This window comes from Galeopterus variegatus, unplaced genomic scaffold (assembly GCF_000696425.1).
Source record: "Galeopterus variegatus unplaced genomic scaffold, G_variegatus-3.0.2 Scaffold3707, whole genome shotgun sequence".
Lineage (NCBI taxonomy): Eukaryota > Metazoa > Chordata > Mammalia > Dermoptera > Cynocephalidae > Galeopterus > Galeopterus variegatus.
In genome coordinates, this window is record NW_007729818.1 from 1 (window position 1) to 6874 (window position 6874).

Here is a 6874-nt window from a genome sequence, read left to right on the forward strand (position 1 = left end):
TAGCAGATGTCTTGGGTGTTCTGATGTAGTCAGGCTGGTTTGGTAGCACATGGGAATACTTGGACATACCCAGAAATATTGTGGTTGGGAAGGAGGGGGCCGGGAGGACTTTGTGCAAGGAACTGCCTGTGTGTAGCAGCGTGGGCAGATTTGGCTCCCTGGGTTGTTCATATTAACATCCATCCAGGCTGGCGAGGCATGGCAACATTTGGGCACATGTATGTAGCACCACAGTTGCTTGCTTTGCAACACACTAATTAAATTACTCCCCATTTCTCGAGAGTATGAGGGCCAAATGTGTTACTAACTCTCTGAACAGTTTTTTAAAATTGTTTTTAATAGAAATAATTTGTGACTTCTATATATCATAAAACACTCTATAATCTTAAGCCATATAAGCAGCGAGAGGCCCTACTATAAAGCTAAAAGCTGTCACTTAAAGGAAGTGTGCTCATGTAATCTATCATCCAACCCGGGACGCTTCTGAGAGTGAAAGGGGGTGTTATTACTTACGCTGGGACAAGAGACAATCATAGAGACCCTTCTGGGTAAAGCAGGATATTCCTGAAGGTGATTTCTGATTGGTAAGACATGGGCACTGAATTCAAGTAGCAACACGTGTATTTATCCAACAACTTGGAAAGTAGCCTGAATTTAGCTGGGCCATCTTGAAGCCAACCTCTGCCTGCTGATGCCAACCCCCCCTACCAACAGGAAAAACAAAGAAAGGGAAAAGAATGCAGACTATTCCAGAACCTCAAAGAGTAATGCAGATACTTCTTATAGAGGCTTTCTTGAAAGGGGGGTTAAGTGTTTTAAATGAGTGCATCATACATGCAGCCAGACATCCCAGACCTTTTCTTCCCCATCCTGTCCCCAGCCCCCTGTAGCAGCCACCCAGTGTCCCCGGCCCGTGCTCTTCCTCCCCGCACACAGTCCACCCACAGCTACTCTTCACTTTCTCTCTCACCACGTTCCCGCAAATCTGTCCTCCTCCCTTCTGCCAGGGAAGCAGCAAGACTGCAGGGGGAAGAAGGAGACTGTGCACACGCACGTGCCGGCTTCTGTGCGTGCGGGTCACGCCTTTTACATTCTCATCACAATAGAAATTAGAAGTTACGTTGGAGAGCTCAGGGACCTCAGTTGGAGACACGAGGCGGGGAGGAGCTGGAATTCAGATGGAGAGAAGGGAAGCAGGGCAACGACAATTACCCAACACAGTCCTGTGATGGGCACGTTACTCACACAGTGGGAAAACCGGTGCTGCCTGTCGTGGGTAGTGAAGACAATAGATGCCGTTTTCCAGGTAAGTTGTGACACTGACTATCTCATGGAAATGTTAAGGCATGTTTGACAATTCACCTACAGCAAGGGCCACTAGGGGTAGGGTTATTGTGGATTGAAGGGGATTTGTGGAGATTATTTGACGATTGCCGCTGGTGTGCTGCGAGCCCACCATGCCTGCTTCTCACCTCAAGCTGAGAGAGGGGGCTTCAAAGGACACTTGTGTCACTGAATTTAGACCGATCTAGCAGACATGGGTTTGACTCATGCCTGAGGAATCTGAAATCTAGAAAGCTGCTTTGATGGCAGAATGAAGTGGATTGTGCATTAGAAAATTTGGGATGAGCCTGGATGTGTGGTGGGGCGAACGCACAGAGGAATCCAAGACCGGCGTCAGTGTTATAGTTTTATAGCTCTTTATTTTAGTGTTGCAGCTCTTTGTTCAGTGTTACAGCACCTCTTTTTGCTTGCAAGCAAGGAGAGCACTGGGGAGCAAGAACTCCTAAACCAGTGTCTCCTAGAACAAAGGAATAGACCCCCTTATATACCCTAAATTCCCTCCCAGGTTCCATTCAGGTCCTCTTATGTAAATGAGGGATGCTGTCCTGCTAATTTGGATTGGCTGATTGTGGGACACAGTCTGAGGGTCCCTTTAGGAGCCTAATTTGCTTCTGGCCCCTGGGGTGTGTGAGACTGCTGTTATGTCATAGAGGGGGGGCCCAGGAAGCAAGCAGGGTAAATGGCAGGGGCCAGAGTCTGCAGTGGAGTGTAGAGTTCCTAAAACAGTTTCTCAAGTGGAAAAGGGAAAGCTTAACAATTAGAAAATGCTTAGGGTTCCCTGCAACAGATGCCCCGAGTTTTGGGGGCAACAAATAATTCATGAGTGTTTCTTGTGGGCCCGATGTGATGAGCACATGACAAAGAAAAGAAATGCTGATGCATGGTAAAAGCTGTCCAAGTGGCCCCCTAGGAAAGCACCAGGCGTCAGCAGGGAGAAGCTGGAGCTGTTCCGCTCTTTCCCAAAGGGCCAAGGGGGAGTCAGCAAGCACAAAATAGATTCTACTCACCCAAGCAGGGCAAACCTTAGCAGGAGCTGCCTGAGATTGGATGGAACCGGGGGTGACAAACTATGGCCGGTGGGCTGGCTGCCTGTTTTATAAATGCAGGTTTGTTGGAACATAGCCACGCCCATTCATTGACACACCGTCAATGTCACTGTAACAGCAGAGTTGAGTAGTTGCAACAGAGACTGGCCTGCCAAGCTAAAATATTTACTATTCTGTCTTTTACAGAAAACACTTGCCTGACCCCTGGGATAGGTTCTCAGAAAATCCTCAAAGTGCTGCAGTAGGGAAAGAGTCAAACAGTTTCCACACTCAGAGACAGGAAACCATGTTCAAACACTACCATTCAACCAGACATTTCCTGTATTCTCTTCTTGCTTGCCCTGCATAAGTCTGATAGGTTTAGGAACTGCAGTGGGAGGAGGAGAAAGATTTTATCTTTATCTGGCTATCCCATTTTAAGGTGTCGGCCTCAGCAGGCCCCAGTGTGGGGGTATGAGTGGGAGGAAGGTCAGTGTGAGATTTTACTCCAAGTCAAGTTTGAAATTTTGCTTATTCTATAGGCCTGGACCCTGTCAATTCCTAAATTGAGAAGCTTCTGATAAGTAAATATATTTTTCATCCAGAGGTCAGGAAAAAACTTCCACCCCTGAGCAAATATACAAGAAGAGTGAGAGATGAAAAATACACTTACCTCTAAGATAACATCGCAAGAGCCCCGCTTGTTCAGCATAGGTGCTGGTTTCACCTATGAAAGGTCTTCAAAATGTTCATGGAAAGATTTGCATTATCTTCTAATTTTATTTTTCCATGAACTTTTTGAAGTATCCTCTTATGTGTCTTCACAGAGGAAATTTGGATTCCAGATCTGACCTGCCCTTATTCATATCATATAGGGCAGTGCTCATCCTTTCTGGAGCTCAGCTTCCTCATCTGCAAAGTAAGGGTTGGATCAACACTAGCTGATTCCTTTCAGCACTGATATCCTGTGATTCTAGAGCTCAGTGTCTGTCTGCAGTGGATTGAATTATGTTCCCCCAAAACTCATTGAAGCTTGAAATATGTCCCCTAAGTTTTATGCATTAGAAACTTAGCCCCCACTGTAACTGTTGAGGGTGGGAAATCCCATTATGGTAATTGAAAGGTGGGGCCTTGAAGAGGTGACTGGATTGTAAGTTCATGCAGTAGTGAATGGATTAAAAATGGTGGTCTGGGGCATGCTTTTGGGGGCTTTAAAAGAAGAGGAGAGTCTGTCTTTCTCTCTCTCTCTGCTCCCACCATCTTGTTGCAAGATGAGATCTCTGGGTCACTGTCACCATTACCAGATGGACTTTGGACTTCCCAGCCTCAGAAAATGTAAGCAATAAATTTCATTTTTGCTTTATAAATTATCCAGTTCCACGTATTCTGTTATAACAACACAAAATGGACTAATACACTGTCTTTCAATGTGGCTCACGTCTCTTAATGGCTTTTGCCCTGCTGCATACCATGACTACTGTGGCCTGTGTGTAACTTGCATATAAATGTTGGATCCACAGTATGTGCCCCCACCTCACCTCCAGGATAGCCTTTGAGTGCTTTCCAACTACCCAAGTCTCTTGTATTAGTCTGTTTAGTCTGTTTTCTCTTGCTTCTAACAGAATACCTGAAACTAGGTAATTTAAAATTTATTTTTTACAGTTTTGGAGGCTGGAAAGTCCAACATCCAGGTGCCATTTCTTGGCGGGGACTCTGCAGAGTCCCGAGGTGGCAGACAGCATTACATAGTGACAGGGCAAGAGCATGTTAATGTGCTTGCTTGCTCTCCTAATAAAGCCACCAGCACCCCTCTTGTGATAACCCACTCATCCATTAACCCTCCATGAGGGCAGAGCCCTCACAATCCAATCACCTCCCAAAGGCCCCACCTGTCAACGCTGCCACATTGGGAATCAAGCTTCTATATGAGCTTTGGAGGTGACATTTAGACCACAGCACATCTCTAGTTTACAGAGGGAAAAAGCAGCTGAAGTAGATAGGCCTTGAATGTGAGGTTTTATCTTTATCTGGCTAGAAGTTAGTCCATGTGTACTGTTTGCTATAGGTGTGGTGTCAGTTGTCCATTCAGTTGTTCTTCTTTTGTCTCCGCTGTTGTCTTTGGGTTTTCCTAGAGACTCCTTAAGTAGGGTCTGAGGCTTGCAGTTCTTTCAGTTGTATTCCCCTGTTATTGCACAGGAGCCCTGTCAATGTGGTGGTAAAATGTTGTGGGAGAAGAGGCATTTATAGCTCTATGGCTGGGTCTCAGTCTCTTAGTGAGCCTCACATTGGTATTTCTCTTCTCTCTGGTTGGTTAGGCTTTGGTAAAATGCCAGTAGTTTAGGCTCTGGTAAAATAGTCTCCCTTTACAGCAGGCCTTCTTAAGGAGAATGAAGTACTCTGGGTACATTTTTAAATGTTTGTAAACCTTTCTCCCTGCTGGAAACATAAGGGGATATTTCTCTGATCTTCACAATGAGAAGATGGTAGGGTTTCTGGAGGTAAAACTCTTAAAATTGTAGGGGGCCTCCAAGACTGGGCCCCCAGGAATTTTTAACTCTCAGGCTAGTCCACTGAGCCTCCAGCAATTCATCAATTACCAGTTAAAGTGTTTTACTGATGCTGGCTCCAACTGCAGGCTTCTGTTCTTGGGCTTCTGTTCCTAGCAAGTTATGACTCTCCATATCCCCCTCTCTTTCTCTCCAGTTTTAGGGGCAGCAGTTGGCCCTATGATCTCAATTCTCTGATGGATCTAAGAAAACTGTTGATTTTCACTTTGTTCAGTTTTATTTTTTTCTTGTTGTGAAGACAGGAGTGATGACTTTCAAGCTCCTTACACATCTGACCAGACACCAGAAGTCCTCTCATTTATACAGGTAAAGTATATGAAATTGTCAAAACTGTACAACTTTTTTCCAATAATATGGCAATTTCATATGTTTAAGCAAATGAAAAAAATTTATAGAGTGTACAGAAATTGACAAATTTGAGATTCAGAGTGCATTGTTGCAGGTGACTTTGGAATTATTTTTTAAATTTACTATGATATAAAATTCAGTTTTGGAACTTCAGTTATATAAATCTCTAAAACAACTCATTTTTTGACTATGACAGCATAGCACTGATTCACAGGGATTCTTGCTCTAAGTCCTTTAAAAGATACCTAACACATATTTTATTTAAAAATAATAATCATTTCCAGCACTTTATACTTTACACAGATTTTCACACATTTTCTCAGAAGTGGGTAGAATCAGTGCAGTCTGCAAGTATCTTTGTCTCAAGAGCTTCACAACTTCCTCATGGCAGTGAAGCCAACCTGAGAGTGGGTGTTGCTATTCTGTGATAGGTATTTGTGGAGGACATGCACTTGCAAACCTAAACTCATGTATAACGTAAATGTAACCANAGGTATTTGTGGAGGACATGCACTTGCAAACCTAAACTCATGTATAACGTAAATGTAACCATTTCTTTATCTTAAAGTCATTGTTAATTGGGGTTCCCATCCTGAGAAGACCAGCAGAAAATTCCTTTTCTGTCATTACAAATGCCCCTGTCTCCTCTCTGAGATACAGAAAGCCCAGGAGGACTGTGTGATACTGGATAGGGGGAAAGACCCACGCGTGTTCTGCAGCCTGTCGCGGCTGCCTGGTCATGTAATTCTCTGAACCTATGGCTCCTCGAAGTGAGCTGTTCCTCACTTTCAGACCATGCAGTTTCCTTCCTCCTTTGCCAAGGAGCCCACATGTCTAGTTATACCATACAGAGTCCCCCCAAGAAGTGTTGTCAAAGATTGGGGGTGTGTCCCCAGTCTTCTTGGATCTCCCTATAGAAAGGAAGGAAGGAAGTGGGGGTGGGATGGTGGGAGGGAGAAAGAGCAAGCAAACAACAAAAAAACAAGTCTCTTTCTTTCCCTTCTGGGGAAAGAGCATATTGTCTTCAGTGAGTTCCAAATCTTGAAAAAGGGAGGTAGAGATGTTGTCCTCCGTTATTTTCTGCATTCTGCCCTGTCCAAAGTGCCTGAGGCAAGGGGTCAGTGTCTAGCAGCTGTGAAAACCAGGGGAGAAGCCGTAAGAAGAAACACATTTTAATGTTGCAGTGAATTATCCTGGCATCCATTCGATATGTCAGGTAAGAAGCCAAACCCTACCCACAATAATCAATTTGATTTAAGACAACTTAATTCCTGAACATTCTTTCCTTAATTTTCTAGATTTGAATATTAACTGTAGAAGGCATGTGAATGATAGAACACAAATGAATCTACAGAACAATATTAAATAAACTCAAAGAAGCTCAGTAAATTTCTTCTTAAGGAAGTCATCCAAAGACATGGGATTCAAGAAAGTGGAGAAATGTAATAAATATTGCCTTGAAATTAAGACAGAGTTGTACACACAGAATTGTATTTTAAGAAGTGTGCTGTGGATTGATTGATTGTGTCCCCCAAAGTTCATATATTAAAAGCTTAATTCCCACTGTAACTGTTGAGGGTGGGAAATCCT